Source organism: Spodoptera frugiperda, chromosome 20 (genome assembly GCF_023101765.2).
Source record: "Spodoptera frugiperda isolate SF20-4 chromosome 20, AGI-APGP_CSIRO_Sfru_2.0, whole genome shotgun sequence".
NCBI classification, from domain to species: Eukaryota; Metazoa; Arthropoda; class Insecta; order Lepidoptera; family Noctuidae; genus Spodoptera; species Spodoptera frugiperda.
Genome location: NC_064231.1, coordinates 10876996 through 10904503, shown reverse-complemented (window position 1 = coordinate 10904503; position 27508 = coordinate 10876996). Strand labels below are relative to the sequence as shown.

Here is a 27508-nt window from a genome sequence, read left to right as displayed (position 1 = left end):
TCGCCTAATAGTAAGTGATGATGCGGCCTAGGAAGGAGCACGTCTACCCATAAGCAACCTATATTCACTCGAGCTTTGAAGACACCCAGGTTATACCCATCAGGAAACACAGACTCCGGCAAAGAATGCCACTCTCTTCTTTGCATAGGATCAGGCATCAGCCCTACTGGGTCCTATCTGTCGAAGTCTCATGTATTATTCTGTGCTCATGGTTCTTTAGGACGCGCGTGGAACTTGACGCGCCGTACGTACCGATACGGGCACACGGGTTAGAAAAGAGACTTGCTAAATTGGGCACTTATTATGTGCATTTAATACGGCGATAATAAAAGAAAGGAATAAGTACTTTGTAACCCCAATAGCTTTTAAAATTTGACCTCATTTAGTCAAAGGATAGACAGAATATGCAAGCGACATACTTCGAAGATAGACGCTTAACATCAAATTCTAATGTCAAATTCAATAATTTATTGGAGCTTTGGCGCCATCGCATGTATCTGCCAGTTCATCTGTCATGTTTTCTAATTTAACGTTGGCACTATTGAAACTATTTTCAACAATAAAACACATTCATTTGGCTATTTTTCTTCACGCTATCATTTCTAAAGGGTATTGTTGATTGATAAATGAACTATTTTTGTAAACCTTTTTAACATTTTCTTTTTTTTCTGCAACTGGCTGGATAAATGTTTTATTGTTTGAAAAAGGAATGTTTATTTTTTTAATTGTCAATTTGGATTAGTTTATTGAGGTTTTAATGGAGTTTTTTGTGAGTAGTTGAATTGACTTATAACCTTTATATTATGTTTTTTTCTTTTGTTGAAATAGGCCAAATTAAAGTATGTTTCGTTTGCCGAATGGCAGAGGTCTTCAGATCCTTATCTAAAGACCATTTGTAGTAAAGCATTTTTAGAATAATTTATTTGAATGTACTGCTATTGAATTAAAATTTAATCAATACCCTATCACTCGCCTATAACTAGAATCTAATGAAAATACTGGTGAGCTCTGTGAAGTTTTACAAGTATGAAATACACAGTAATACACATTTTCATATAAATAAATATTACGTAAATAAACAGTGATACATCTTCATCAATGATAATTACCTTAATGTAATACTCATCTATCAATTACTGCGTAACTATTCAATACGAATAACTATAAATTGTAATAAATTATGACATAGTATAATGTATGTACGTTTTCTCCCAAAAGTGTATGCAGTCTGGATAATATACTAATACTAATTTTACTTTTTTATTTATTAGTTGTTATTATAATAAAAGTTTACTTCTTCGTAGCCAGGACTCTATGTTTTTTTATTTGTTAAAGTTTGTTTTCCACAGACTCGAGTCCGTGTCATACATTAGTTACACTTTTATAGTCAATAATACTTATTTTAAAGAGTACTTTAAGTTTAATGCCATAATATACAATAATCTCATGCAAAATCGAAGTCGTTGCAAGACAATAGAAAAACATTTCAAATATGCACTTCTGTCCTTTCGAATAAACCATAGACGTCATACTTGAACTCCGTTTATCACAAATAGTTTCAAAGAAAACTCTCTAACTTCCCTGCAAGCGATCTTAAAACCCATTTGGTTCTACCCACCGTGTCATTGAACCGCTGTTCCTAATTATATACGTATCTGGTTGAACTTGGCCTTTTTACCTGACTTATATTATTAGGTTGCCCTTTGGTCTTGAACAGATATTGTTAGAACCTTATTTTTGAAGCTATGGGTTTACTGTTGCGAAGCACTGAAGGTGCAGCCTTTTATTGAATATTACATTTCATTTTATAATCTGTGTGGGTGACAAGAGAAGCCTGTTTCAGTTAAAAATGGTGAATGAAAAAAGTTGAGGTTAGGAAATTTGGCCGGTGATGTAAAATCTCCCTGTATTGGGCTTTATTCTGGAAAAACAATCAAGTGAAGAAACTATTTGCTAATAAATGTGCTGTTAAAGTAAATAAAAAAAAGCATTTTTTTACCTATGATTTACCAGAAAAATAATTTATAAACCAATTTTTGGTAAAATAAATAATTTCAAAATAAATCACAATTTCAAATTAACATTCTTCCATTCACATTCAATACGTAAAAAAAAGAAATATTTACAAAATATTCGAAATTCGTCGTAAAAAAATAAAAATAATCGATTATTGTCATTATTATCATTGCAATAGAGATTAATATCAATAACTCAGACCAGTCTAACCGGGATTTGAATTTAGAACGTGTACGTTTATTTTTGGCGGCCATTTTTATTATTTATCTGTGCGTGTAGCTCGTAAAGAAATTAAATGATCCGTTTACAATGTTAGCGCTATTTTGAAGTCGTGTTTGGACGAACGCAAGTCAACCTAATCTATCTATCAAACTTGTGCAGTAGACTGTAACCCTTAACGTCTTTAGAATAAAGTCGAAATTCTATTCCATGGTTTAGGGTAGGATGATACGACGCCTGTCTCGCCATTTTTTTTAGTTTTTAATGTGAGTTGATAAATCTCTTGTCACGAGTAGAGTGATATTAATAAATACGAGAGTCTCTATGTCAAGGGCGATTTACGCATTTTTATAAATTCTTACAAAGCTTAAAATAAAAAATAGAGTGTTTTGTGATTGATAGCGGAAATAGTTTTTTTGTAAATATTGTTACATTTAATGCGAGACACATGTTCCTTTTCTCTGTTAGTTAATAAGCAGATGATTAGTCGAAAATGGGACGTCAATCAAACACCGGGCTGGGAAACTGACTGGTTTATTAAAATAAAGCGCTTACCCACATTATACAATAATAAAAATATTAAGAAATACCTTACACTTTTCCCCCTTAAAATCTAAAGGAATAGTTAAACTTAAATACATAAGTACGCGAAGATACAATAATAATCTTAAAGTCGTTATTACTGCCTACCACAATATGTGTTTAATAATGTTACACAAACTTAACACTTCTTAACTATACTAAAAAAATAAACATGTTTACATTTTATCTTTATTAACGGCGCGCACGTGCGCACGTATTGTTCTTGCCGAAGCCCCCGGTGGCGGCGGCGGCGGGGGCGGGGAGTTAAGTCTAGATCTGGCGGCACTCATAGGCTGCCCGCCACCCGCCTCCGTCCCCAACTCATTTGATGCATCTGATGCATCCTCAAAAGTATCATCTCCATTATGATCATTCACCTCATTCTCCCCCTTATGAGTAACGATGCTCGCTCGCGACAGTGAAAGTCTCGACTTATTCCCAACTGGAACTAATTGATCCCGATGTCTGCGCCACTCGACACCGTTTCCCATGTCGATGCGGTAAGACACCGGTCCGGAAGTTTTCGATACTATTCCCGTAGACCATTTACTCGGACTCGAGGTATAGTCACGTGCGAGCACCGTTTCTCCAACTGGAATTGTGGGCTGAGGCGTGCCTCCCGCATGAGCTATCTGACGTTGCTGCGCAGCCTGTACTACTTTTTTAACATCTGGCCGTAACGCATCTAGTCGCATGCGCATCCGACGTCCAGTTAGCAATACTGCCGGTGGCACTCCCGTAGTTGCATGATCACAATTGCGGTAATGAAATAAAAATGTATTTAATGCTTGCAACACATTTTCGCCACTATGAACTGCCCTTTTAATAGCTTTCTTACAGTCTTTACTGCATTTTCGGCGGCACCATTACCCTGTGGTCTGTATGGCGCCGACGTTACATGTGAAATACAATTGTTCATACAATAATTTTTAAATTCGTGAGAAAGAAATGGTGGTCCATTATCCGTAACGAGTTGCGATGGTAACCCAAACCTGCTAAAAACGGTCATTAACGCTGTGATTGTTGACTGCGCGTCCGTGCGATCCATAGGAAGTGCCTCAATCCACTTAGAATGCGCATCGATTATAATCAAGTATTTTCGTCCCAAATATTCCGCAAAATCAGCGTGTAAACGTTGCCAAGGAAACAAAGGATATTCCCACGGATGCAGGTCGGCACGCGGCGCTGCATCGCGCACCATTCGACATGGCTCGCACGAACGACACAACCTTTCAAGGTCATCATCTAACTTTGGCCAGTAAACATAATTGCGCGATAAGTTTTTCATTTTATTAACACCCAAATGACCTTGATGAATTTCCTCTAAAATTTTAAACTGTAATGTTTTGGGAATAATAATTCGATATTTATAAATTAAACAGCCAAAATCTAAAGTTATATCTTTCTTTCGCGCAAAATATGGCTTTTCTTCTTCGCAACTAGATACGGATGGCCATCCAAATTTTACATAACCCATTATTCGAGACAATAATGCATCTTTATTTGTTTCTTTGTTTACATCATGGAAATTCACCGGCATACATTGTTGCACTAAATTAACATAGCTCATTGACTCGGTGTCGCGGCGCTCCAGTGCTAGCGGTAAACGTGACAACGCGTCAGCCGGGCCGTTTTGTTTCGAACTAATATATTTAATAGTGAAATCGTATGCGGCTAATCGCGCTGCCCAGCGTTGCAAGCGGCTGGCCGCTGTTTGGGGTATACCCACTTTAGCTCCGAAAATGTAACTCAATGGTTGATGATCCGTACGTAACTCAAAGTGTCTACCATAAAGGTACTGATGGTGGCGGGTAACGCCATAAAATATTGCCAGCGCCTCCTTGTCAATTTGACTATAATTGCGCTCCGCGTTATTAAGTGTGCGTGACACACAGCTGACCGGTCGCTCACTGCCGTCTGGGAACCGATGCGCCAACACTGCGCCCAAGCCATACGCACTGCTGTCTACCGATAGCACTAAAGGCCGACCTTCTTCATAATGTGCAAGTACTTTCTCACCCGACAGAACTCGCTTAGCTTCAATAAAAGCATTATTACACTCATTACTCCAATTCCAACTGACACCTTTTTTTAAAAGTTCATGCAGTGGATGTAATAAAATACTTAACTTGGGAATGAACTTGCCATAATAATTTAGCAAACCTAAAAAGCTTCGTAGTTGTGTGACATCACTAGGTGTAGGTGCATTAACGATAGCCTCCACCTTCTTTGGGTCCGGACGGAGACCACCCTGATCAATAATGAACCCGAGATATTTAACGCTCGGTTCTAAAAAGCAACATTTGCTAAGTTTTACAGTCAACCCCATATCTCGCAACCTAGTCAGAACTAGTCTTAGATTAGTTAAATGCTCTGCTCTAGATGCCCCCGTCACACAAATATCGTCAAGGAAAACTACCGTGCAAGGTACCCCACGCAGTGTCTCTTCCATTAACTTTTGGAATTTTTCCGGTACACAAGATAGCCCAAATGGTGTACGGCGATACACAAAGGTACCGATATGTGTAGTTATCGCTGTACATTGCTGTGAATCGTCGGTCAGCATTGTCTGTTGATATGCATGCGTTAAGTCAATTTTGGAAAACTCCCTTCCCCCACTTAGGGTAGCAAACAACTCTTCGATGCGCGGGAGGGGATAAAATTCACGTTTTAGCTTACGATTTATGGTGACCTTATAATCACCACAAATTCGTATGTCGCCATTCGTCTTAATAACTGGCACTATGGGTGTCCCGTAATCAGAGTGTTCAACCCGATAGATAGTACCCTCGGCTTCGAGTCGCTCGAGTTCACGCTCAACCCGCGCGCGAAGTGCTAACGGTACGGGCCGGGCTCGTACGTATATCGGCTCATTATCGGTCAGTTGCAACTGGAGTAACTTTTTACATTTACCTAATTTATCAGTAAAGACCTCGGGAAATTCCATAGCTAACGTATTAATACATGGATCCGTAATAATGTCGTTTAAATTAATTTGTTTGACATCAAGTGACTTTAACCAATCTCTGCCCAACAGTGGTCGCCCACCGTTCTTAATTACATAACAACGCAAATTGTTTGCTGTAACATTACCAAGTCTAACGTTAACTAAAATATACCCCAGTGAGTCAATCGGCGTACCCGAGTAACAACGTAACATAAGATTATCCGATTGGATTGTTTTATTTGCAAACATCTGTTTGTAAAAATCTTCACTGATAGCCGTAATACGACTTCCCGTATCCACTTCACATTTAATTATATAACTGTCAATGTTCACATTAATAAAATAAGGTTTGTTACCTTTAGACGCCAGTTCGATGCTAAACAAATCCTCGTCTTCCGTGTCATCGTCACTTACGAAGTTTTGCCTACTGGACCGACCACTACCACGCACACGCACTGTTTTGCACATCACCTTTAAATGTCCGCGTTGGTTACATTCATCACAGTTGTAATTAATATAACGGCACCTTTCTGGCCGATGTGACTTTCCACACCGCCAGCACTGTGGAGTTTCCGCAGGGGTGCCCCCCCTCGACGCCGTACCGTCCGCCCTCGGGCCTGGGTTGCGCCCCGGCCGGCGTGTGCCCGCGCCGCTCGTATGTAGTCGTCCTGTGCCGGTCCTATGTAGGCCTTCGCCCGCGTCGCCGCCTGCACCTGAGGTCGTTACTGCGGCAGTCGTCGCCGCGCTCACCTCCGCGTGCCTCTCTGCGGCCTCTAAAGCCAGAGCCAGCTCCACCGCCTCTTTGTATTTGATGTTTTTCTCAGCAAATATTCGCGAACGCATTGCACTATTTGCAAGTCCCGATACAAATTGATCTCGAAGGTTTTCTTCCAGCATTATACCGAAGTTACATGTTGTAGCTAAATGTTTTAAATCTTGTAGATACTCCATCATGGATTCTCCGTCACGTTGCCGCCGCAGCCTAAACACGTGGCGTTCTGCGATCTCTGACCGCTGCGGTTCCAAGTGATCGGCAACCAACTTCACCAATTCATCGTAACTTTTATCCTCCGGGAAGCCAGGGGAACATAGGTCACACATCAGAGAATATGTGGGTTCACCTACGACCGTAATGAGCATGGGCACTTTGAGGTTATCTTTGACATCATTTAGCAAAATATACTGATTCACCCGACGTATGTATGCAGGCCATTGTTTAGAACTTAGATTAAATGGTTCCAACTTCCCGATTGGCATCTTGAGCAAAATCACACGCGTAATAGAAACTAAATAGGTTCGTAATACTCGTCGCCAAATGGGACGTCAATCAAACACCGGGCTGGGAAACTGACTGGTTTATTAAAATAAAGCGCTTACCCACATTATACAATAATAAAAATATTAAGAAATACCTTACATAAAAAATAATGTCATTTTCCGTATTATTTAACATGAAACAGAGTTAATAATTATATTCCCGTGTAAAGGAATAGGAACCAGTGCCAATAAAAGCAATGCCGCGCTACGTGTAATGGATTCGATTCCCGCCTGGAGCTACTCTTTGTGTGATTGTTGACACAAATTGCTGTTTCGCGTCTGGGTATCATGTGTATGTGAAATTGTATTTTTGTAAACGCACCCACAACACAGGAGAAAATCCTAGTATGAGGCAACGCTTAAAAAAATACAAATCTCCTTCTGGGTTCTACAAACTGCACTCAACTGCATATAATTATTTTACTCCTACAAACTCCCGAGACATTTCTAAACATATATCCTAATTTTTTGTACCTATCATACTTCCTACAGGCATTAAACAACTAACATTGCAAAAAGAACATTAATCTCAAACACATAAAGAACAAAATTACGAATCGCATAAAACGATCACAAATCAATGCTTAACTGTACAGCATGAATAAAAATATAGTCATAAATTGAGACTCAACTACTTTAATTCAGACTGATCTAGATTCCTGTCTAGGCAGAGGCTAGTAGAGTAACAAATAGCTACAACTGTGAGTTATATGCCAATACTTTAACGTCTGAAACGAATGAAGTTTTAACGAACGAAGCGGTTGCAACGTTATTTAGTTGAAAAAGATGTATTTATTTATTTATATGCTTGACATAATTATCAATCTTGGCAATCAGTAAACGCTCTTTAAACTGATTCGGAGCTGCGTCTTGAAACTAGTCGAGTTCCTCGTCAAACAGTTACGTGTGTAAACCGAATAATTAATTTAGACTGCATGGTTGGTGCGGTGGCTGGGCCACTGACTGCCGCGCAACGTGTAGCGGGTTCGATTCCCGCACGGAGCAACTCTTTGTGTGATCTACAAATTGTTGTTTCGGGTCTGGGTGTCATGTGCATGTGAACTTGTATGTTTGTAAACGCACCCACGACACAGGAGAAAATCCTATTGTGGGGCAATGTTTAAAAAAAGTTTGTCTCACGAAAGTTATAATAAAAGAAAATAATGCTCAAAAACAAACGATATCTACACGTATGTATGTAATATCGTGCTACTAAGTCCAAGCAAGCACCACAAAGTTCCGAAGCTTGAAATAATCTTACGATTTGTTGTACCCCAGGGGCTCTGTTACCGCAGTCCTTAAGATAATTTATGATGCCAACTATTTATAACCGAACCACGATGCAATTTTCAAACTAACCAGAGTATATTGTAAAATGTAATATGTATTAATAAACTTATAAACAATACATCTTACAGAAACTTAGTTTTGGGTGATCTCAAAAACTTTATGAAGTTGAGTTTTGATTAATCTTGTTGTGATTGTCTCTTACGGCTATACACATATGTATACATAACCTCACGCCTGTCTCCCATGGGGGTAAGCAGAGACAATGGAACGCCAATTGTCACGCTATTCTTTTCATGCATGCTCGTCGGTTAAGGGTACTTTTAATTTGGCCCTTCTTTAATATATCGCCAATCTGGTCAATAAATAAACTTGCTTACTAGAGATAAAATTTTAACACATTTTGTATGAATCTAATGTCTAAACCAGCTTCTGCCAGCGGTTTGGTGGGATAAAAAGTATGCTATCACACAAATCAGTGTATATCCTGTCTGAATACCAAATTTCATTAAAATTCTTTCAGTAGTTTCAACGTGATATCTTGTTCTATTAGCAGCCAGTAAAACGAAACGTTATTTCCGTACATAGAATGTGTTGCAAAAATATTTAATGCCTAATCAAAACTATAAAATGCCTGGTTTATATATAGGTTTATTGCAGGAAGGAAATAATAATTTTGTTGGTCATTCATGGTCCATTAAACTCTGCTATCGTTATAATTTACAAAATGTCACAATAAATTATGTCAATCAACAGTCTACGAGCTGTGTAATCAGCCATTTCATATTTAGCAGCTGTTTTTCAGATAAATATCTCGTTTTAATAATATAAACAAATTTGATGAAAAAAGTAGTAGTATATTAATATTAAATTTTAATAAATGAATGTACCTTATTAATTCTTTGCGTCCATGACACAATTTAGAACATCATTCGATCAATATATTGACAAACACAACAAAAGAACCGTATAATAAAAAAACAAACAGAGCTTCACAAAATATTGAATGTCCGAAATTTCTTTTTAAACTATTAATATCTAAAAATAACCATTCAGAGCCTTTTGAGAATCAAGTAATATTTCGAAAAACATCAACGAAAATAAGATTCATTGAAGTGTCAATAAAATATTCTATATTTCAAAATGGCGGCTTTCTTTTTCTCGATTTATTTTCCCCAGGCACATAGGATTCACCTGTCAACAATCACAATCTACCAAGGGAAATCAACCAATAGAAAACTAGAAAACTACTAGAGACCGTGCATGAAGATTTTATTTGAAAATGTATTTATAATTTTACGATACCATAAAATGTTAAACGGTAAATAAAATGGTTGAACTTTATTTGTTTTTCCGTGATAAGGATGTCAGATGATTTTTACAGATGTGCTTAACATTGCATATTAACATTAAAATATCACATTTTTATGGAATATCAAATCTAATGGGTGATGTTTCTATTCTGAACATCGTTTTATTACTTCTTGATACTCTGGGTTGAGTTTTATGAGAGCTAAATGTCTACTTAGGCGTTTCCGAGTCGTTGAAAACGTACTAAAATAAAATGTTCTTAAAGAAGTATCAGAGATGCACACAGCATATGATTACCAGGGCTCCGACTCAAAGCAGGAGAAGACACAGGGTGGTTTTTTGTCAGTAAGAATCTGACATTCCCTCCCGCCTCACCCAAAGCGGGAGAAGTCATTAGATGATTTGCCCCCTAAAAAAAAAACATATATTAGTCACATTGCAACGCGCATCAATTTCAAAGATCAAAATAGTTCTTTCAATTTTAAATAGATGTACGCTTGTATGTGTCACAACGCAATTTCATTTCTCTCGTCTTTCACATAAATACCCTCTGTAAATACCAAATAAAAAACGTTCACTTCAAATAAGGCGTTCGAAAAACAGTCAAGGCGACCACAAATTAGGGCATTTCCTGACCGCAGGATCCACGCGTCCAAAGCCAACCCATATCTTTAGTAGACATTTTATATTGTCCAGAAAAACGGAGATGAGTTTCTTAATCTCTTCCTTACGTAAAAAGGTTTGAGGTCCTAAGCCATTCCACGTAATTAACTTGGCCTGTCTAAGCCTGGCCACAAAATTTGAGGCCTTTTACTTGAGATACCCATGATACCGTTTCTATATGAAATTATGTCGTCTTTTCTGAGACATGAGCTTCCAGTTGCGGTTAGGGCGACCTTGAATTCGCTGAAGGAAAATTATACTAGATGGAAGTAAAATGGTTTGAATCTTCAAACATATCTTAAATAGTCAGCAATGTTTATGTAAATTCGATTTTTATTGTGGACTTGTTAAAAGTTCCTAGTTAGCTATGTATGGAAAACGAGAATATCATAGAAGAAAGATAGATAAATGTATTTATAGAAGACACATTATTTTACTACGCAATAATCTCAAGTTACTGAAGTTAATTATACTGTAATTAACCCGATCCACTTCTATCTGAAAATTATGACATTCGGAATCTAACAGAGTCTACTTGCTCATCAGTCGCACTTACCACTTGAGCAGAAACGGTAAAGCAGCCAATTAGGAAATATAGCCAGTGCAAATCCAACTTAAAGAGCCAAAAACCACGATAAAATCCCTACCATAAAGTAACGTGGAAGAGTGTCGTTAATCGTCTGGCTAATAGAATTAATATGGGCCTTAATGTAACCCCACATCCCTTTGTTCGGAAATCAGGGTTAATTACCACTCTGATCAATGCCATGGCTGTACAGTAGTAAACAAAGTACTCGAAAAGGCTGTTACCCTTTCTGATAAGCGGGTTAACGAGCCCATGGACGCGTGTAGGGAATTGGAAAGAAAGGCCCACGGTATTTATTGCCATAAGATTATGTTTGCAGAAAAGAGTTCATGGAATGAGAGGTCAAGAGAGCACTTATTTAGTGACAAAATTGCGGCCATAACAATTGCAAAATTGTGAATGAAGGTTTGGGTTCGGATCCCAAAATATTAAGAAGAATTTTATTGTTTAGTTTTCAATTTGGAACTCAATGTAGAGTTTATATTAGGTGTGCCCAATATAAGAATGCAATCCTATTGCAATATTGCCTTTAATGTAAAAAGTGAAGATAATATAAAGGGGTATTATGAGCATACATTTTTTATTAATACGTAGAACATTCCGTCTTTATTCGAATAAGATCAATTTTCGATCGACAGCTACATCATAAGTTTTTATGTAATCCCACAATTTCAGGTGAATTCAAATAAAACCTCTTAGTATAAGACTTAATGCAAATCAACAATCGAACCAGACCTCTTCCTATAAAGCACTTTAAACATAAACAAATGAAAACAGCAACTAATTTTGGATTTAGCTTGACGCCATACTTGACGCAGTTTAATGTTTAATTTCGTCTGTACCCTTAGTACGAGTTTGCTTTACGTTAAACGAAAACGTTCGGCGCGCTGATTGGTTGGTTCATTCGCACCGGCCAATCGGAGTACCGAACGCGCTCTCATTTAAAACATGTTAAACGTGAAACAAACTCGTACTAAGCCAAAAGTACTGTTCAAAATGAAAGAAAAGTTTTGACTCCATTCGTAAGATTAATTGTGATGAAGACTTGCTACAAGTAATCCTTGTTTATTTATTCTTGTTCGTAATTGTTGAGTCTCAACGTTTATAAGACATATTTATTTCAACAAGTTCTCTGTTAACAAGTTTTCTATCTTAAGGGGCTGTGACGACGGATTAAACTTTTTGGATTAGGTAAGTTCAGTACCCATTTTCGTATCTCACTCACTTCACTTCTTTTTTGTTCTTGTGAAAGTTTTGTGATGATTTATTTCTAGTTATGATATGAGCAATTGGCGTAAAAGCATTATCTTTTCTTTACAATTGATGTGTGTCTGATCTTTTTGAGTGTTTTTTTTTGGTGAATGTCAAGACGTATAAAAATTTATATCATATAGAGTGGTTATATGTAATTTTCGAACAAAATCCACAGATAAAAGTCGTCTTTTCTGTAGGTAAGTAGAGAGAGAAATAGTGCGAACTCTAATTCTCTCTATTTACATAAACATTTACACAAAGCAACACTCTTTGTACTAACACTAAAAATTAAAACGAATGCAAATTTTTATTGCACTCTCCACAAAAGCATATTCCTTCTTACTGTGTAGGGACGAGACAGACAAATATGTAAGCTATTCTAAAACTGCAGACGATACAAAATCGTATATATGTAAATACAAACACAGAGACACAATACTTTGGGGTTAATGACACATGAAACTAAAAATATACTGCATAGTATTCACTGAGACAGTTTTTTAGAGCGCGGATTACTGAGAAATGAGTGTGACAGGCGGATCATGAGGTAAAAACCGTTTTCAGAGAAATCATTTTGCAAAAATCTTGTAAAGGAAAATGCTACTTTTCACATTATGTTTTATTTATTTTTGTATTTTTAGCCATGGTCGTCCCACTGCAGGGCAAAGGCCTATATCCACCTTCGACTTCTCTCTGTGCAGAGCTTTCTGCATCCAATCCTTATCGTATGTAAATATCAAGTTCGTCATTATATGGACAAAGCAAAAATAAAATAAATTCTCCTCCACATTTCGTCATAATTTCCTGACTGTATTAGAGATTGCTGTTTAAAAGGTTCAGGTTTATCAAAAAACCACTGCTTATTACCCAGTCTCTTTTAATAGGTTTCTTAGTATTCCGCGAGTAGAGTAGAGATGGACCAATAATGTATTCTACTTTACCGTCACTTCACATCTTACTGTCCTTGCTAGCCAATAAAATGTAATACATTAGCTTGATGGACGCATTACATTGTTTTAACGATTGCGTGTCGATGTTAATCATCCCATGAGCATTTAATAGAGGGAACAAGTAAATGCAAGAGATAAATCCTGATAACGTATTACTCTAGTATACACAAACGAAACATCGTGGAACTATAGTACCTATGGTTTGAAGTATTTATTGTTGAAGTGACATGTATAATTATTTTTAATTCTAATAACTCGATAAATTGCGATCCGCGGTTACCTATCATTGAATGCTTGATTGTGTTAAGGCGGGTCCAGACATGTATCATTTGCCCGATCCGATCACCGTATCCGTATCGTCGACGCGTGTCATGATCGCATATGTGGACGGGGAATGATACGCGTATCATGATACGCGATCTCGATACGCTGTTATGATACGGCCCGTCCCATGTCATGTCGATTTTTGTCCGATCATCAAAGGTGATACAGATACGGACGTGGGTCAGTCTGGACGCGTCATTAGGTCTCTCATCAAAGCTCTTCCTCCAAGTCTGTATCTGTTTCTAAATAATTCCGTTTGCCACCATCGTCTCTGTTTTGGTTTTGAAGTTAGAATATTGTGAATGACAATAAAACAGGCACATGAAATTGCTAAATTCTCGTACACTTCAACCAACTGCGACGACATGTTTGATCGAGAGCAGAAACTGAACTAAGCAATTTGATACGCGATCATGACTATTGTGAAGATACGGATACGGAGCAAATCGGAGGCGTCCAAAACTTGATACGGGGCTTGATACAAACGCAGATACGGATACGGTGATCGGATACGGTGATCGGATCGGGCAAATGATACATGTCTGGACCCGCCTTTAAATATTTAATGTAGATACGTTTTTAGCTAGTAAATAAATAAACAAAATATTACCACCAGGCAAGTTAGCAGCTAACATTGCCCTATTGAATTATTAAAAAAACAAACAAAAGAAAACCAAGCGGGGTAATAAAAAAAATTCTTCAATGAAAAACAATAAACATCATTGCCTGAATTATTGAAGAGAGAAAAATGAGTGTTCACTCCTTAACCTTTATCAATCAATGTCAAGGGCAGCGCTCGTGTGCTTTTAATTTCCAAAAATTGACTCACTCACTCACTCACTCACACTCATTCTCATTCACTTAGTCTAGGTACGTACAGCCTGTTGATCGTTGAGGAGATGTTCGTTTGTAGAGCTAGTAAAACAATATAAATATATTGTTTGAACATTGTTTAATAATAACAGGTATAATGTACAGAATAGTACTAGGGATTACTGCAGATTAAAAATGACTGCTACCGACAGTTAACCGACAGGTTATAAGGACTGAAAACGAGAATATTTCATGCGTAGGTATGTGATAATCACACTTCACTGATGACATATCAATTAACCCGTTGTATACCGGAACGCAGATCCACGCGAGACACAATGTATTTTCTATTGTGTCTTATATACCGGTCGTCAAGCGGTTAACACATCATGTCCAAAATTTGGACTCAATATTACCTTATACCGAAAATGATAACACTTTTCCGACCTTGAAGTACTCGTATAAGGTAGAAATTACGACTCGTGTCTCTCATCAGTTAACCGACTAGACAGTAGACAGTCAAATAAATAAACAGTAGGTAATAAAGCATCCATAACGAAATACTAAGGCTTCATCAACTGCCTGACGTCATATTAATTCTAAAAGTACCAGGCGAGCAGAGACAGACAATAACCATTTAAACATATGACGTCACAATGACGTGGAGCTCTGCGTGTATTAATTGCGAAACCGCAGGCGGTGCCGCGGGGCGATGCATGTCGGGGAAACGAGATCCCGGATTATAGTGAAGGGATTCCTGCTCTGTATAATGCAAGCTGTATTTAGATTGGTAAGATTAGTTAGATTGAATATGCGGTGTTTGTTTTTCTAGTTGAATAGATTTTTATTTTATTTTGTGAAACGTGTTTTTGTATCTTTACTTAATCCGCAATGTAATGGTATGTTTCCGGAACTGCGGACTACCTAGTGGGTTACCGAGGCTCCGGCTCGAAAAGCAGGAGTAAGAACGGGGTGGTTTTTAGACAGTAAGAGTCTCACACACCTCTCGGTGAGAAGTCATTGGATGATTATTCCCCTTAAACAAAAATGTTTGTTCTATCTTCCTATAGACACGTATTTGTATTTATAACCGCTGAAAATCAACGTCAACATAATACATTAAAAATCCTTCTTTAAAACAAATTGCGAAGTCGGGATTGGCTTTGTGAACACAGCAAAATTCATGTCGGATTTGTATAAAGCTTAATGTACAACGTTACTCCTCTTTTTAAGTAATATTTTAGCACCTACTGATTTGATCTGAATTAATAATACATATCTTGAGAATTAGCTCACACTAAAAGAAATGACAAAGGGAGGTAATACCTAAATGATAAATTCGCACTCATAAAGTACCTACGCAAGTAAGTAGATAACAGAATATCTTCTCTTAAGCTTAATTACGTTCTGCGAGAGATCTTAATTTTAGAAAACCAATAACGTTCTCTGTATTTTAATCTTTCATATCATTTTGATTGCGAAGGAGAAATCATTTCGACGAACCATTTTACTTAGGGATTTATACCTCATATTTTATATGTTACATAAATATACTAAGACGCTTTCAATTAATTTTGAGTTTAATTCATCTTCGTTTTCCATTACTGCGAATATATTTTGGACTTTATTAATTCCGTGTATAAGGGCGATGTTACTCTGTTTTTGTTTGTACACTAATGCATTTATTTTGAAATGTGATGTGATTGGCATGTTTACTGGACAGGTCGATGTATGTTTTAAACATAATTATTAAATAAAAATGATTAATTAAATTAAAACATTATTTAGGTTATAATTGACGTATCTGTCAGTCATTACTAAAATTGGGAGATCCGTTCATTCAACAAATCTGTTATAACATTGATCCGTATGTACAGTGGAGGACGGATCCGCCTGATCATTTATTTATTGCTTGAACCCAGCAACAATATAAAGTCGTTAACAAAATCGATAATGACACGTGTAATCCCTCAGTTAGTAGTGCGTTTGGTGTTGTTCAGCTATCTGCGCCCACATCATTCGTTAATCCAAGGTCATGGGGCAGGGCTAGAGAGCGGATCTCATGAAGTGCATCAAGCAAACATTAACTTAAGTGAGGTGGTGGTCAGGCGCACACGACCACCATTGTACTTCGAAATCCTGCACGCGGCGCTGGTTAAAAGTCAATTAGAAACTTACACTTTTTCCTACTCCGCCTACATGTTAAGGAAATTACGAAATAGATTTTAATTGCGAGATTTTCTTACATCTACCAGTATCACGAAAGCAATCCATTTTCCAAAGGCCTTAGTCCTATTTTTATTCCTTCCTAAAATCTCTTACACCTGGCTTTCCGAAGCTTGAGTGCCACGTGACGTCATAAACCACTCTGAGCCAAAAAATCCCTTTGCCGCGTAATTACTTCGCAATAGTAAAACTCACTTTTACTACCTACAAAGAGTAACTAGCTAGGTACGAGTATTTTGTTCAAACACAACGATTTGTGAACGTTAAGAAATACTTGGGTACATAAGAGAATTGCTTCGTTCGTCTAATGTTTGTGAGATTGTCGAGAAAGTTATTTTCAGTTTTTGTAAATTAGGTATATTATATTATAGTCTAGTGTAGTGTAATGTAGTGTAGTGTAGTATGTACTAGCTTCTGTCCTCTATTAGAAACTTCTGCTTGGCCCGTGTACTATAAATGTGAAAGTTCTTTTGTTTGGATGTTTGGGTGTTTGTCCGTCAATCACGCTGTAACTACTATTCCGATTTGATGAAATTTGTTATACAGACAGGGTATGAGCTGACTTCGATAAAAGGGTACTTTTTATCTTACGGGAACGCGTGCAAAGCCGCTGGCAGAAGCTACATAGTTTATAATATTAGTATGATAGGATTGTAAAAATACCAACAACCAATTGCGTAGCAGCTGTGTAGTTCGTGTCTTATATAAAAATATCATAACAAACACGATAAACGAACAAAACTTTGTTCTCTTTGTCCTCAATATGACATAAAACTATAAAGTTATATGGAACAGTTTCAAACTGGGTTTCCATTGGTTGCATCGGTTCCATTTTCAACTGGAATTTTATTTTTCTTTTTTTATTTCTTTTCAATTCGATATGTGGCCAGTCAATTATTTGTTCGCGGTTCAGTGTACCTATTTCGGCTGTGTGCAATGTTTATTTGCATGAGTCAGTTTGGGCATAGAGTAAATAATTTAAGACGGGCGTTTATTATAGGTATTTATTTATCAATAAATTGTCTTGTGATTTTATACAACGTCACGCCTTTTATCCCCGAAGGGGTAGGTAGAGGTGCAAATTACGGCACGTAATACCGCTATACAATGTACAGTCACGAGCAATAACATGGAAATGCCCTTAAAATTTAAATTCATGTAGTGACATAAAATCGCAAAAATAAGTATGCTAACTGTGTCCAAAAAATATGTAAACGTTAAATTGTATCAAAATTAACTACACATTTTTATCAAATTTACGTTAACAACAGATTTCTAAAAAAAAATATTAAGTTTTAGTTACAAAATAATGAACCCAAGGAAATTTCAATAACATGTTTACAGTAAACCAGTTTGCCAGTGACTTCGACTCGCCCGTCGATTTATTTTTATTTCCGTGTACCGTCCTAAAACTATTGTGCTATTAGATTCTTACGGCAACATTGTAAATCATACGTTCTGTACTGTTCTGCCCCCGTGTGAAAGAGGCTGTACAGCTAGATATATTAATTGTAATATATAAATTTAAAATGAACAGTAACAACAACAAAATTATTGTTCTTAAAGAACAGGGACTTTCGGTAACAGACATTGCAAATGAATTGGGAATTACGGTGAGTTTGCATTTATTGTTGTTGTGTTTTAAACGATTTTTAATTAACAAAAGTTTAAATCGATATTTTAACATTATAAATTTGAAGCGTTTGTTTGTTTGTGTTAACGCGCTAATTTAAGGAACTACTGCAAAAATTTGAAAAATGTGTTTGTTAGCTTATTCATCGAAGATATCTATAGGGTGCTTTTTATCCCGGTACGGGAAGTAGTTCCCACGAGATGCAAGTGATACCGCTGGCGAAAGCTAGTGATAATATCTCTTAAAATTTAAATTATGTATTCATCTATGTATAGGGTGCCACGCGTTGCGCAGCCATTAGAACAATTTACTTAGATGCCTTTTTTTTCAGCGAAAAACCGTGTATTTGTGGCTCAAGCGGTGGGAAGATAACGGCGACGTTGTTAGTTTTAAAAGTAGTGGTCGTCCACGAAAAACTTCCGCGGCGCAGGACAGGCAGATCGTCAACAGTGTGGTCAGTAACGGATTTGTGAGAATTCAGGACATTTCATCTTCGCATTGCGTATCAACTTCGACAATTCGACGTCGCCTACGCACAGCTGGCCTACGTCACAGAGTTCCGGCGCGAAAACCACTATTATCTGCACGACACAAGGAACAGAGACTACAATTTGCTCGAGAATACCTAAACTACGACTTCAGCAGAGCCATTTTTTCTGATGAAAAAGTGTTTGTTTCATCTGCTGATGGACGTTTATCTTTATGGCGGCCTAATAACACTCGTTATTTAGAAAGAAACATATTGCCATCTAGAAGAAGTGGCCGGATAAGCTTCGGCGTTTGGGGCTGGATGTCAGCCAGTGGACCTGGTGAATTGGCAGAGATTAGTGGACGAATGAATAGCGAGCAATATACCAGTATTTTAGACGAAGTTTTACTTCCTAGTCTGAACGTTTACTTTCCTGAACTGATGCCTATTGATTTTGTGCAGGATAATTCAGGTGTCCATAATTCCCGATTCACTCAAGCCTGGTTCAGTCGCAATCGGAATTTCGTGAATTCGTTGCCGTGGCCACCTAAAAGCCCTGACCTCAACCCTATAGAGAATTTGTGGGGGCTGATGGTCCAAGAGTGGGACAGCAACCAAGCGAGAACCAGAGAAGCTTTGGTCAGACACGTCCATGAGATATGGGATAGTTTTAGAGGCAATAATGTATGTTACAATATGGTTTCGTCAATGCAGGAAAGGCTGCAAGATGTTATAAACGCTGAAGGGGGCTACACAAGATTTTAGTTAATTTAAGGCCCATTTTCACCGACACGATGAACGTCCAATGAAGCAAAACTGTTGTTTATCATAGACTAAAACCACCAGTACTCAAAAGTAAGCATTATATTTGGGAATTTGGTATTAGGAATCAATCGTTTTAGAAACATAAATACCAAATATAATGTTTACCGTTGAAAATGTTAGGTTTCAGTTTACGATAAACGGCTGATTTGCTTCCTCGGGTCATCTTGTCGGTGAAAATGGCCCTAAGAGTCGATACCATAACAAATCTTTAAAATTGGCAATGATCACGTGAGTGAATTACTTGTTTAAATTGTGATTTAAATTAGAACACAACATATCCATTAATTAACGCACACCCTCTTTACCCGCCATTGCACTCATCATTATGAATAACTTTTACTATGAGACCAAATATGTAATCGCGACTAAAATGTATAATAAGACAGGTGATTTTTTTCGAGATTTCAGGTTTGATCCCCTAGTGAAACTTGTTCAAAATGACAAGGAAAGGGTGTCCGTTAATCACGGGACTTGTTTAACTTTGAATAACGTTTTGTTTAAACATATACGCATAATACGCATATTATTATTATATTTCATTGGCTTAATAAATAATAATCATTCCGTTTGGTAACGAATTACAAGACTGATTTTGTATACCTTTGTTTTATTGTAGTAACCAACCCTTATTTATTTATAAAACTGTAATTATTACAGAAAAAAGTAGGTATACACTTTCAATATCATTTTAATGTATCCATAACAATTCCTATAATATGTATACAACTGGCATTTCATGTGTATATGTTATAGAAATTGTCATGGATAATTCAAAATTACATTTTAAGTGTAAACTTTTTAGTGATTTTGTATCGTTTATATTACTATGAAACCAATGTATACCCAGTTTTGATATAGTATTACATGTAGATAATTTAGAAAAAAATATAGAACACATACTTTTTGAATGGTGGAGTTTGAGATATTTTAGAAAATGTGACAATGTATATATATTATTGCTCGTGACTGTACTACACCCACTTTTCACCATTTGTGTTACAAGTCCCATGTAATGGAGTGTAAAATTGTTGTATTGTGATTTTATTTTATTATTTTTGTTTGAAAGTTTGTTAAAAATACATAACATACTATGATTCAACTTGGATTCAATAATCTACATAATGTTCCTCCTTTATCTCGGAAACTGGTTAAAATTTCCAAGCCACACCGCCTATGAATAACAAATATCAACAATTATCCCAAGGAAACTCTCTAGTACTACCTAAATCTGAATACAAATAGATAAGATACGATTCAAACTCAATATCTAAGTTAGAATACGAATGCTCGAAGTTTCTGAAGCTAACAGAGTCAAAGGGCATTAAACCTGTCATTACGAAACCATCTATTTAGGTATTATTCTAACGGTACGATCTGACTTTACTCGGGTGGCATTCCCTGACATACTCAGTGATTTTATTTTGTACTATCTGACTCTGCAAACTTGTACTGGCTCAAACATTATTTTCTCACTTTTTAAACCTTTTTTGGACTTCTACAAATAATTCAAGATCAAAGTTTTTTAGATCGGTCCAGCCGTTCTCGTATTTTAGCAAGACTAACGAACAGCCTCGTTGGTCGCAAGTGTCAAGAGACAAGGTGTCTCGGGTTTGACTCCCGGTTCGGGCAAAGTATTACTGGGCTTTTTCGGAATTTCGAAAAATTCTCACTAGTAACACGGAGTCTGGAAATGTACCCGGTATATGGCAATAGGTTCACTACCAATTATATGGAGCTTACAACATAAATTGTGAAAAAGTGGGTGTACATTTTACAGTGGCATTACGTGCCATAATGTGCACCTCTGCCTACCCCTTCGGGGATAAAAAGCGTGACGATATGTACTAACGAACAGCAATTGATTTTTTTATGTAAATATAGATAGATAAATTTTATCCTAACAATAACATGCATTACAAAAAAAAGGAAATATCCAATTGAATACGACCTTTCCAGAGTTATAAGCGTCCATACATTTTGGGGAACAATTTTTATTTATACAGATTTAATTTAGTCATTTAAAATTATAAACCGTTCATGAATAACTCAATGACATTTATGACAAAATGTCAGTCCATTCTGTATCAAATATAATATTCTTTGGACATCATTTTTTTATTTTTGGTAGTTACTATTTTTAGTTTATTATAAAGAAATGTTCGTGTATAAGAATATAAAAAAACGACGTTATCCTCAAAGTAATAATATTTTAATGTTGACAGAGACAGTAGATTATTATTATATTGATAAAATTATCTTTCATCAACGTGTTGTATATTTGAAAGCTACGATTTTTATAGAATTTATCAATTAAATAACGTAACCACAAAAAATTTCTTTAAGATTTCAACTTACGGCTTTGCCCATGTTCCTAAAGAAAAAAACAACAACTTATTTTACGTATATTGTCATAATTCATATATGTATAGTCTATATTTAAAATACGAACTAGCACCGATTTAAAAAATACACAATAAAACACTCAGATATGTCGTGAAAAAACCCAAACAAACACACTTTCACATTAATTAAATTAATAAGGATTTATTGATTTCAGTTTTACTCTTTTCATTCAGACCCGTCCATGGATTTGTTCTTCATATGCATATAATACCACAAAATATTATTAAAAATAAATACAACAGCAATTAACTCACATCACATTTAAACATCCGATTACAAAGCGTATCGTAATACAAAAGTTTAAAGTATCCATAAATAGCGCGACCTCGTAACCTTCCCAAATAAAAATAAACTCAGTCAAATTTTTTTTCATAATTAGCACGTTGTGTCACTTTTCACAGTAATTTGAACTTCCCTGAAAATATGGCCACCTTTTCATTCGTTTAATTAAAGAGTAATTAGGGAGTGAAAGCGTGAATGAAATGAGTTCCAGAGTGAAAAGGTCTCGTTCAGTCGTTCACTCAAAGTTTTGTTTGGGCAGGTCAAAGTTGTAAACTAACTTTGGTAGTTTTGTTTTTTGTAAAGACCTTTAATCTGTTTTGGTTGTTTATTAATAGACTAGTAGACAGTGATTTTGTATCTTCCATCTTTCAAAAGTTTAAATTGTGATCTTTTGTTACTCAGATCGGGTTATCGGGATAATAATATTGTATTCTTGGACTTTTCGGATTTAACATCGATTTCCACTCGGAGCATTACCTTGTGTGATCCACAAATTATTATTAGCTCTTTATGCGATGCATATTCATGTTAATCTATGCATATAATAATAATAACTTTTATTGACATAATGTATGTATTCCTGCGCTAGGCGAACCTGCGTTATAGGTACAGGTATAGTACAGGTACAGTGTCTTATATCAATACATTTCAATTTATTTTTAAACCCATGTTAATCAATATGTTTTTAATCGCATCTTATCCACGATATCGGAGACAATCCTACTCTGGTTGTGTAACAAAAAGTAAATAAAAAAAGGTAATTTAAAAAACTAAAAAACCCGACTGCGTTTCTTTATAATATTAAAATGAAAAAACTCTAAAACAAGAAAGTCATCGTAAAATTTAAGCAGTCGGGACCCATTCTAAATATAAAGACTTTGTGAGAGCACATACGGCTGGCTTTCTAGAATGGGTCCCGACTGCTTAAATTTTACGATGACTTTCTTGTTTTAGGGTTTTTTCATTTTAATATTATAAAGAAACGCAGTCGGGTTTTTTAGTTTTTTAAATTACCTTTTTTTATTTTTTATTTTTTTAGTTTTATTATTTTTTTATTTTAATATATCTAGTGTCACTCTCACAGTAAATACGAATCAAACAACCCCTATCAAGCGGAAATCCATCGAGTCGTTCAGGCTAGAGAGTGAGAAATATTCGAATTTGGCGCCAAAAATCCGCCATTTTGTTTTTTTATTATTTTTATATATCCAGTGTCACTCTCACAGTAAATACGAATCTAACGACACCTCTCAAGTCAAAATCCATCAAGTCGTTCAGGCTAGAGAGTGAGAAATATTCGAATTTGGCGCCAAAAATCCGCCATTTTGTTTTTTATTATTTTGATATATCCAGTGTCACTCTCACAGTAAATACGAATCTAACGACACCTCTCAAGTCAAAATCCATCAAGCCGTTTAGGCTGCAGAGCGTGCCAAACAATTATACATACATACATACACTCGAAAAACATAACCCTCCTTCTGGCGCAGTCGGGTAAAAAGAACTAATCTTTTTGGCTTCAAAGGTATTTAAGCTGCCAAATTCTAAGCAAGCAACTACTCATCTTGCAACTCAGTACATTTTCCTTCCTCGCCACTTACTGTACCAAAATGTGGCTTAATATTAATTAGGGGTCAAGCATCCTTAAACCCTTGAACGTACAAGACAAGTTAATGGCTAGAATCTCGGCCAAGTAAACAATGATTAGTAATTTTCTGTAGGGGAAAATCTTACCTCAAACAGCCGGATTTTCGTTTTTGTTTACGTACCACTATGTGCTATTTTCGCTTGAACGGCTGGTAATGGGTCTAATGTATGCTCAAGGTTCTTTTTTCAGCCTTGTGTGTAAATAAATGCATATGTTTTGAGGAATAAAAGCAGGTGTTTATACCTTTGCAAAGTGTACTACTACAAAGTACAATACTAACGCTAGCACAACATCAAACTATCCCAGTAATATAAGTAGATAAAACTATTTATTCAATTTTGAATTCTATTTTTACATACAATAAGTAACAACATAGAAAACCACAACAACATTAAAATATCCATTAAACTATCAAAACAATTCCGTGTATTTATATGAAGGATGATATATGTAGGGCGAGTGAAATATTTAAAACACTGCGTATAAAAATATATGGATTAAAAATAGATACTTTATGTATAGTTGTATACAACTAAAAAAATGTATGACGAATAGTTTGTATGAGTAAACATTACTACGTAAAATCTTCGTAGATATTCCACGAAAAGGTGATTAAGAAATGGTGTGAAAAACCGTGTGATGACAGCAGATTAGAATTCTTTTCAGCGCCACTAATATTGCTGTGGGTTTCGTAAGTCGACTAGGACGCAACTTTGAAGCAAGCTAAGAAGAGAAATCAGTTACATATACATATAAATACATAGAAACATTTTGTTTAACTAAAAAAACTTAAAAGATATAAATAATATTGTATAGGTATAGGCAAAAAATACACTAAAAGAATGCACGATAAAAAGTTTTATATCTTGCAAATTTATTTTTTGCGCGATAATGACCCCTATGTTCCTACCCACTATAGAAATACCGATAATTTTACATTAACACTATCTATAACTATAAAAGTATAATAAACAGATATTTGAAGATAACCTCTCTAGTATTTTGGGCCAAAGTGCAATTCTTTCGAACCAGATATATATCACACGTCAAGCTAACAAAAACCAGTATAAACTGACGGTAGTATGTGTGAAAAGATCATACAAAGTGGGACCGTGTTAAACTGGTTTTGTATAGTGAAGCGTGAAGTGCAAGGTTGAATTTTACTGCACTTTTGAACTTTTGTTGCAATAAAATGTTGCTCAAATGTATTGAGGGGTTAAAGAACACATCAACGTATGGTATGTTTTATTTATAAAGTTGAATAAATACAGTATCGTGTTTATTTTATCCTATACAATATAAAGATATGATTATCTTGATTTTGTAAGATTTTTATTTTCTCTCGCAGTAGAAACTTCATATTCGACAGATTTGGGAATCACAGCCAGAACTGAACTGAATTTAAAAACCCTCTTAGACAAATCTAGTTATAAAGTTATAAAATTATATTGAACCCATACATTTTATATTTAGTAGTTCAACTACCTTAAGTTCCCTAAGAAAAGGAGGATCCTCCAACCAGGCGAGGTGATCATGCCTGGCGGGCTTTCTGCCCAATGTTTGCTCGTTAGGATTTTCTATACATGTTTATTCGCATGTAAACTTCATAAGTGTGATGTAGGATTTTCATGACGTCATCCGTTGATTTCATCGTCGATAGTCTATGTGCAACTTCTGTCATCTGTCAATTGTCATGTGTCGCCACAAGTGCGACAAGCGTCATTTATCTAGAGAGTTAGATTAACAATCAATACACGTGTTGAATATAAAGAAAATAATTTTATTTCAATATTTCCCAAGAATTGACATAAACTTATTTTAACGAATTTACATATCTACATAAATTTACGTACCTTGGGTTAAAATTTTTATCATTTCGAGTCGCAAATCACGTGTCAAATTGACGTCACAATAAATAAAACAAAAGACAAAAATATGTTTTTATCAGATAAATCTGAGTGTAATTGGACATCTATTTTATTTATTGAAATTCGAGCTTTCTGCCAGTGACTTCGCTCCCACAGAATTTTAAAGATTTATTTTTCCATAAATTCGTAGAAATAGCAAAAGAATATTTCAAATCAGCCTCATAGTTTAAAACTTATTTTAACGCGGGAAATTTCATCCAAAGACTTCTCCCGCCTTGGGTGATTCAAGACGGAGTGTCAGACTCTAACTGACTAAAAACTACCCCATTCCTACTCCTGCTTTTCGAGCTGGAGCCCCGGTAACCCGTTAGGCAGTCTGCAGCTCATAGTTTAGTAATCAAACGAATAATCAAATCCTTTCGATTTACTACAGATAATAATCACAAATTTTGTGTAAATTGGTATTTAAGTTTCTAGTGTCAAATACCGATTTTAAATACCTTAATATCTCTATAGTAACTGCCGGAAACAATTGCATCACAACACATCAAACACTCACGAATACATAACATAACCCATTTCACTGTCCAAAAGACAAGCCGCGTCGCGTAAAACAATGTGACATTCACCCAAAAAATTGCGAGAATTAACCTAACCTAACCGATTTGGACAACTTCCAAGAACAACATGGCACACATACATTATTCGTTCGATCTTAACGCGACATTACAAAAAAAATGGCCACCCCAGCTGTTACTAAATGTTACATTCACTGTATTATCTGAATTTCATGAATTATTCTCCCTAACCTTATTGAGATAGAAGGAAAATAAAGACCTACAAACTCACAACAAAGTGTTAAACCCACGACGATTCGAATATTTTGACACAGTGTATAAGAAAATGGCCAAATATACCGAGAAATAATTTATTGAAACTGGCGTATCACGAGAACGAGTGTTTATCAAGACGTCATACGTTTGCTAGCCTGATATTGCTGCGGAATACCAACCAGGACTCCGGCTTGAAAAGAAGGAGTAGGAACAGGGTGGTTTTTAGTCAGTAAGAGTCTGACACTCCCTCTCGCCTCGCCCTGGCGAGAGAAGGCATTGGATGAATTTCCCCCTTAAAAAAAATATTTTGTGACGTGAAGCATTAAAGTCATAAAATATCCGTATAGCCGGTCACCAAATATTTTAAAGCGTAATTGTAAATAACGTAACGAAATTTAAATTACTATATAACTATTATTAACTTTATAATGCAAATGTTTGGTAATAAGTCACGCAATAACTCTTAATGAAAAAACTTCGCGGTAAAGTAGATTAATCGAGAATAAATTGCACGGTACACGACGGACATTGCCCTTAAACTTATGAAATTGAGTCAAATGTCAATGTTGAAGTGCCCACAACAAAACTTCAACTGAGTTATATAAGGACCAGTATATATTGAAATACACGAAAATGTGAGACTACTATTTTTTAATATCTTGTTACCAAAATCTTATTTGATTTCTTCTACATATTTTTTTTAGATTCACTGGTAAACGAGCAGACGAATTACCTGATGGTAAGCAATTTACGCGACGATCGAGATAGAATTGTTAAAAAATGTTTATTGAATTCAAAGAGACATTTACAATTAAACATTTACAGAACTCACAAAGTAACACAAGGAGTTGTACAAAATATAGCTTCTAAAATTGTAATAACTTCCAAAATGTAAAGTCACCAATGCAAACATTTGTATGAACTCTGGTACCCAAGCGAAAGATTAAACTTGTGTTATGGGTACCAGGATTCATTATTTAGATTAGATACTGTATTGTGACATTATACACCAAAGTAAATTTTATTCAGAAAGTACATAGCCGAATTCAATA

The 27508-nt window shown here is 35.9% G+C and overlaps 1 protein-coding gene across 3 annotated transcripts in view; it reads right to left on the bottom strand.

Annotated features, from left to right (window-relative positions):
• The window catches only part of LOC118280624 (cardioacceleratory peptide receptor), a 150712-nt gene that overhangs the window by 70397 nt on the left and 52807 nt on the right, over positions 1–27508 (bottom strand). The window lies entirely within an intron of this gene.